We start from the raw sequence: 7,698 nt of genomic DNA, 5'->3' as shown, positions 1-7,698 counted from the left end.
GCAACAGCAAATTGCATACCGTGTCAACCCGTACGGTTTACCCCGTATTCTTGTACAGGGACATTGAGTTTCCAGGTCCATACGGCATACAGACGTTTCAATATGGGCAGAAAAAATGTCTTTGTGTTTCTCCCTTGTGATGGTACTTTGTAGGATGAATGTTGAGATTTATAAAGGCACGCGGTGACCAATAAGGTCTGAATTGGTATGTAATAAGGTAGGCACAGATAAGGGGTTAACAGGTATGAAATCACATTTGTCGTGCACGCATAACGGAGCACGACATCTTTGCGTGCAGGATAATTACAAACTATAAACTTTTTTATTTATTTTACCAGTCAAGGCCTCACTGGGCTACATTCTATTTCGTCAGAAGTGACCTGCCCATGCAAATGACAGCTCAACAAAGTGGCTTATGACGTGGAAGTTAATAGCAGCAAAGTTAATTCTATACTCATATAGAACCATAGAGACCCATACTCACGTAGAACCAGAGACCCATACTCATATAGATCCATAGAGACCCATACTCATGTAGAACCAGAGACCCATACTCATGGAGAACCATAGAGACCTAGTCTCATGTTGAACCAGAGACCCAGTCTCATATAGAACCATAAAGATCCATACTCATGTAGAACCATAGAGACCCATACTCATATAGAACCATAGAGCCCCATACTCATGTAGAACCATAGAGACCCATACTCATGTAGAACCATAGAGACCCATACTCATGTAGAACCATAGAGACCCATACTCATGTAGAACCATAGAGACCCATACTCATGTAGAACCATAGAGACCCAGTCTCATATATAACCATAGAGACCCAGTCTCATATAGAACCAGAGACCCATACTCATGTAGAACCAGAGACCTACAGAGATTCATACTCATCGAGACCCAAACTAAAATATGTTTTATTTTACCAGATGGCAACTGATCTGTGTGGCTCTTTCGTCAGAAGCGACTGAGCAATCACAAATGATAACAGCTCAACCAAGTGGGCTGACATCATCTCCATCATTGTCACGGGGACATTCATAGCAGCAGCCATATCCTCGAAACGCGAGTTTAGTGGAGCAGCAACAAGGAGCAGGGGGAGGGCGCAGCAGGAGGCAGCAGCTGGAGGAGGCGGCAGTAACAGGAGGCGGCAGCGCAGCAGGAGGAGCAGCAGCAACAGCAGGAGGCAGCAGCAGCAGGAGGAGCTGGAGGCAGCAGCAGGAGGAGGAGGAGCAGCAGCAGCAGGAGGTGGAGTAGCAGCAGCAGGAGCAGCAGGCAGCAACAGCAGGCAGCAGCATTAGGCAGCAGGAGGCTGCAGCAGGAGGAGCAGCAGGCAGCAGCAGGAGGAGGAGGCAGCAGCAGGAGGAGTGTGATGCCGCCGCCACGAAGCCGCTCGGCGGGCGCCCCATTCCCGACCTCGCCACCACCAAGTGACGGAGCCGACCCCCGCGTCCCCCCACCTCACCTCACATAAACACACCCGCACGCATTTCCCCCCCCCATAGAGTTCCGAGGGGAAGTCACCTGACTGACCGGTTTTAATCCGAGAAGCCCTTATCGGGATAACTTTCACGGTTTCCGGTGACCAGGGAATTGGACGACCTCCCCCGATGCTACTTCGCGGCGCTGCGACCGGCATTAAGATTGCAAGGTCGCGGCGAGGGGCCACTCGGCCACTGCGGTTGAAACGCACCCCCACACCCACGCACGTATCGACGAGGCAGGCAGGGGAGGGACGGGACGGCATGATTAGCATGACCGCTGGGGCTCTTGCGCGTAGTCGCTGATGGTTAAGATAATTACGCTTGAGCGCATAGGCACCATTATTAGGGTTAGTTAAAGAGTAAAGGCTGGAAGTACGAATAAGCGGAGGTATGCGGAGGTCCGTGCATAAATTCCCACGGCAAGCCTTTGTGATGGACGCCACCGCATAATTTGCATAACCAAGGCACCATGCATGAGAAAGGGATTGATTAGCATATGCGCCGCGCATGAACGGGGGAGGGTTCGAAGAGTGCTCGGGGAGGCGGAGGCTTGAGTCCGGGAGATAGGATAAAAGGGATCGTAGCAAGGTAGAGGGGATCTCACTCCAAGAAGCCAGCGATCAAGGCGGCTCCCAGCTCTGCCCTCCGGACGTCCGTGCGACGTGCCCAGACAAGGAGCGAGGAGAATCCACGGGACACCGAATACTTCGAACCGTGAGTAGCAAGGTGAAATAGTATCGTAAGCCAATAAATAGGGAATAGGTCCAGGGGTAGCAGAATAGGCCAGCCTCGTCGATTCATACTGATTTAACATCAATTCCCAGGTAGCCGAAAATAAATCAATTATAGCTGATCGTGGCCTCGTGTGATCTCGTTGAGAAGTGTGAGCGCGTGTGGTGCTGTGTATACAGCGGCTCGCCTCGTGGGAGCGCTGTGCAGAGCAGCGCAAGAAAGGGGGTCGCGTTTGGAGTGCACGGAGCTGCGTGTGTGTGTGTGCGTACAATCACTACGTGTCTGATACAGGTGTGCATTGATAACGTGGTTATTCGACGTGGAGGCGAGTGCTGCACAGGGCTGTAGACAGGCACATGCTCGCAGCGTGCGAGAGCTGTACGTAGCGGTGTAGAAAGGGGGAGTATGGCGTTTGATTGATGATGCTGTGCGTACGTACGCTCGCAGCGTGGGAGCGCTGCGCGAGGCTGCATGAGAAGGGGGCGTCGCGTTCGAATGCCGGCGAAACCCTAGCGGGTATTAGGGCGGTGCGGTAACGCAAACAGAATAGGGGATGCAGGCGGGGGAGACCCCGGGGGCCAACGGCCCCTACAGGAGCAGCAGCAGCAGCCAGCAGCAGCAGGAGGAGGTAGCAGCAGCAGCCGGCAGCAGGAGGAGCAGCAGCAGGCAGCAGCAGCAGCAGGAGGAGGCGGCAGCAGCAGGAGGAGCAGCAGCAGCAGCAGACCGAGTGGTCCCGGCCCCGTGAGCTCCACAGCGAGAAGCCCCCCGACCTGCAGGAGCAGCAGCAGGAGGAGGCGGCTGGAGGCCGAGGGGGGCGGGGACCTACCTGCAGGAGACGGAGCGGCTCGTGGACGAGAGAGGAGTGGATGGCGCCCGGAGCCAGAACAGCGGGGGCGGTAGTCGGGGTACCGATTAGTGAACCTTAGGGGCCGTCCATAAATGACGTCACGCACCTAGGGGGGAGGGGGGGTCAGACATTTGTGACGATGTGTGACGAGGGGGGGGGGGTTGAGAAATGTTACGTCATATCAAAATGCGCAACTTTAAATTAATATAGACAACACATTCTACTTAATTAAATAGACTTGTTAATTAATGTTTTCTCCTACAACATCAGAGTGCAGCGCCACATTAAATACGCACTACAATGACAATAGTTTAAAGCGATTTGAAGCATGTTTTATTTTTTTTGGGGGGGGGGGGGGCAGGGCTTTGTGACGTCATATTTGAGGGGGGGTCTGACTTTTTGTGACGCCGTGTGACGAGGGGAGGGGGCTCAAAAATCGTCCAAAATCGCGTGACGTCATTCATGGACGGCCCCTTATGGCGTGACCCCGGGGTTTCATAAGCTCCCGGCTCTCGCATATGAACTGCGTTTTGCGACGTCATTTTAAGTCCGTCGAAGGCGAACGATACGGCAATAGAGCTGGACACGACGAGCTCTATCTAATCAAAGTTTCAAAAGTTTTGTTCATGACTACGGCAATTTTGGCAACGGCGCGTGCTTGGTGAGGAACGAGAGGGTTAATTTCCGGTTGGGGTCGCGGCGTTTTTTGTCCGAGGTGGGACAGAGTCGCCAAAAATCAATAAATTACGATTATTCGGGACCCCGGGGTCCCGCCATAAGGTTCATTTGGAGGAAGCTTGACTCGGGACGCGAGATGGAGGACGAGCTGTTGCAGCGTCTGAGTCCCTGGGTTGAGAAGACAATCCGAGTGTGTGTACTGTCTGTGTGTCCATGTGTGTGTGTGTGTACGTGTGTGTGTGTGTGTGGTGAGCGGTAGTGTAGTGGTTAGCGCTACGCTGCGCTACGAAGCTGGCGACCCGAGATCGATTCCTGCTGACGGCCAACACCCAGTGACAATTATCTGAACCGGTCCTGGGCCTCTCCTAGGTCGATTCAGCCTCAAATGAGTACCTGGTGCGGAGTGTAAGCATCACCACTGGGGAGACATCGGCGGTCGGGCGTGGTGCTGGCCACCCAACCCATCGTGTACCGTTCCGGCCTTCAAAGGTGCTCGCTAACAGCACTTGCCGCCAGCAGTATTTTCAGGCGACACAGGGGATCATTGTCTTCGTCTGTGTGTACGTGTGTGTCTGTGTGTACGTGTGTGTCTGTGTGTACGTGTGTGTGTACGTGTGTCTGTGTGTACTGTCCGGCAAAACTACCACCTCGTTGGTGCCGGACGGTAACGCTATGATGAGCAGTGCCATGGGGGGAGGACCAATTTCAATTGGCCATTCTCCTCATGGCGTTTGCAGCCACCACAGCGGCCAAAGGGGTTCTAGACGGGTGCGAGGGGCTGGTAACCCCTCCACATTCAACCCAAATAACATCAAAACACGTGAAAAAAATCTAAGCTTGCGTCAAAGGCCCCGGGGGGACAGGCGTCTTTGACGTCTCCTGGCAAAACCAAATTTAGTGGAGCAAGGAGACTGAACCCTTAACCTCCAGAAACAACCAAAAGCCACTGCAGGTGGCCATGTGGAATGTTTGAACGCTCACTGTGGAGGAGAGTCTGCCACTCCTGTCGGGAGCTGGACCGGTACCACCTGGATCTCTGCGACCATGAGGGGTGGACAGTCCTCTACTGGTGGCAGGAGACTGCCAAACAATCGGGAGTGGCTTTTCTTCTGAACAAAATAATGATGAGGGCGTGGGAGCATGCCAGTGAGGTGTGGGACGCTGTAAGCCTCAGGCTACTTTGGACTCATGTTCCAATCAACCAGAGGCGAGCAGTGGTGGTAGTGGTTACTTATGCCACACCGAAGAAGAACATCAGTGGAGGGATGCAGGCAAGGCCAATGAATCAGATGCCTTCTTTGGCCTGTCACAGGTGCAAGCTAAAGTGTCCCCTTGTGATAGTCATCTTGTTGGGTGAGTAATGCCCGAGTTGGTCATGATGCTGGCACCTGGGCTGGAGTGATTGGAAGGCATGGGCCAGATCAGCTCAATAACAACGGTGGGAGGCTGCTCGACTTCTGTGCAGCCCATGGGCGTGTAATTACCAACATACTGTTCCACCATCGGCGCATCCACACAACATCATGGTTGCATGCTGAGTCCAAACAAAAATGATCTGCTGGACTATATAGTGACTTAACAGCAGATGCGGGCCAGTGTCCTTGTCACCAGGACCTACCGTGGAGCTGATCTGCCCACTAACCATCAGTTTGTCATCTGTAAGACGTGCCTGCCATTCTTCCACTGGTGATGGCTGTACATCAAAGACCCCATTCAAACCCACAGTGACCTGGTCTCAGTTAGCTGATGAAAGTTTCAAGCGATAATTCCATCATTGCTTGCAGCTGGGGTTGGCATCGTCCCCCCTCCTGATGCAATGGCTGCTTTGGGTTTGGACTATGTACCCAAAGCAGCCATTGCAGCTGCATCAGCCACAGTCCTAAACCTCTCCAGAGAGCCTGGCTGACAGAGGAGGTGTTCCGGCTGGCTGAAAAAAAGCGACAGGCTCACACCCACCATCTACAGCATCCCACATCAGAGAATGAGGCTTACTACAGCCTTTGCTCACAGGTTCAGAGAGCCGTGCGGCGCTGCAAGGATGGGTGGTGGTCGTGCGTTTTTCAGTTTAGAAATTTATTTTTTCTATCGTTCTTGGTCACCATATGGATTTATATTTTATCAGAGTTATTTTATAGTGCCAGATTCACATGTGTGCCTCTTCACCAATGGCTCTCATGTTCGTTATCATTTCACACTTTTATAAATCACCTCGCGTACTCCCCTGGATCACTGCCCAAAGCTTGGGAATTGACGATGCAATTGGAACTAATGATCTTTATTTATTTATTAAAGGGGCGCCACGGTGGCTAGGAAATATCATCTTCCTCGCCTCATGCAGGAGGTTGAGGGTTCGATCCCGACCCTGACGCCTGCTGCATATTTGGAGTTTGCATTTCTATCTCCCTGTGGTCACGTGGATTTTTTCTTGGGGTCCTCCGGTTTTTCCCTCCACATTTAGAAACATGCATTATGATTATTTAGATGTTGGTGCTCCTATAAATTAACCTTATGGCGAGACCCCGGGGCCCTATAAGCCCCTGGCTCTCGCATAAACTGCATTGCGACGTCATTTTATGTCTGTTGAAAGAGAACGACGTGGCGTTCTATTCCTCTCGACGAGCTCTACACGATGCGCTAATCAAAGTTTCAAAGTTTAGTTTCTTCTGCACATTCGTTCTCGTTGTGCTTGGGCGACATGACAACAGAATGATCCACGCCAGGTGGGTCGCGGCGTTTATGTGCGCGGTGGGACGGAGTCGCGAAAAATAGATTAATGACAATTTTGACTTACGTTTATTCTGGACCCCGGGGTCCCGCTATAAGGTTCCAATGTCCAAATGGCCCACTTTGTTGAGCTATCAGTTGTGGTCAGGTCGCTTCTAAAAAATAAGTTAATACCTCATTGGGCTTGCTTGGTAGGATGGGGATGGTTTGTATGTGTGAGGGTGATTTGTTTACCTTTCTCGTACTTTGCACTCCTATAATATTTATATACTGTGTTTGTTGGTGTGATGTTCTTACCCTGTGCCTTGACTGGACGTCTGGGGAAAATTGCTTTATAGCTCATCGGATTCCTTCTGTAGTATAAATACATATCCTGATTTTGACCCGCATGTCTCGGACCGCGTCCGTGAACACAAGGCAGTTCTGAAACACGATAGGACCAATACCTCTGCCGTTGCCGATCATTGTTTAAAGCACGTGGACCAGGCAGCGTGTTAGCTGTTCTGGTCCGATTAGTAGTTATACTGTCCAATGTATATATAGTCAGCCGTGGTGGTCACCACCCTAAGTCATTATCCTGATAATGTTAACAGTTACCCCGTGGTATTAGTTAATAAACGTGTTGCCTCCAAGATCAAGTGTGCGCCTCAATTGAACCCACTACATATGGATGATTCCGTGTAGCCAGTTCCATGGCTATTTTGTAAGGGAGATCCGTGGTGCGTGATCGCACGAGCAACAAAAACATACTGCCTAGAACGAGCACAGGGTCTTAAGGAATATTGCACAACTAACAATCGAGATATTTAAGGGTCATCAAGAAAACACATGGATCTGAAAAGACTGCAAATGTAGTGTTGATATCAAGAGGCGTCAGAAAAAAACGTTTGGTACAGGTGCAAGTAATATCTATATTTTAATGTGATATGGACATAAACTCACGCAAAAGAAATGCAGTGCAAACGTAACGTGAGAGCAAGAGGCACCAGAATACAATTAGGCACAGGTGCAAGTAAGCTCAAGGGAAATGAGGGAAAGTGAAGGGATGGAAACATTCTGTGAATGGGTATTCCAGAAACTTGAACGCAGCAACGTTAAAAGACATACCAAACAACTTTTGAGCAAATGTCTGTTTACGGAAGCCCCAAACACTAAAACACATAGACACCCGCTTTTGAATGTCAGTTACTCAAACCAATTACTATCTCATGCCATATGCTGCTCATT

This window comes from Lampetra planeri, chromosome 72 (assembly GCF_965212315.1).
Source record: "Lampetra planeri chromosome 72, kcLamPlan1.2.h2, whole genome shotgun sequence".
Lineage (NCBI taxonomy): Eukaryota > Metazoa > Chordata > Hyperoartia > Petromyzontiformes > Petromyzontidae > Lampetra > Lampetra planeri.
This window is presented reverse-complemented; position numbering follows the sequence as displayed.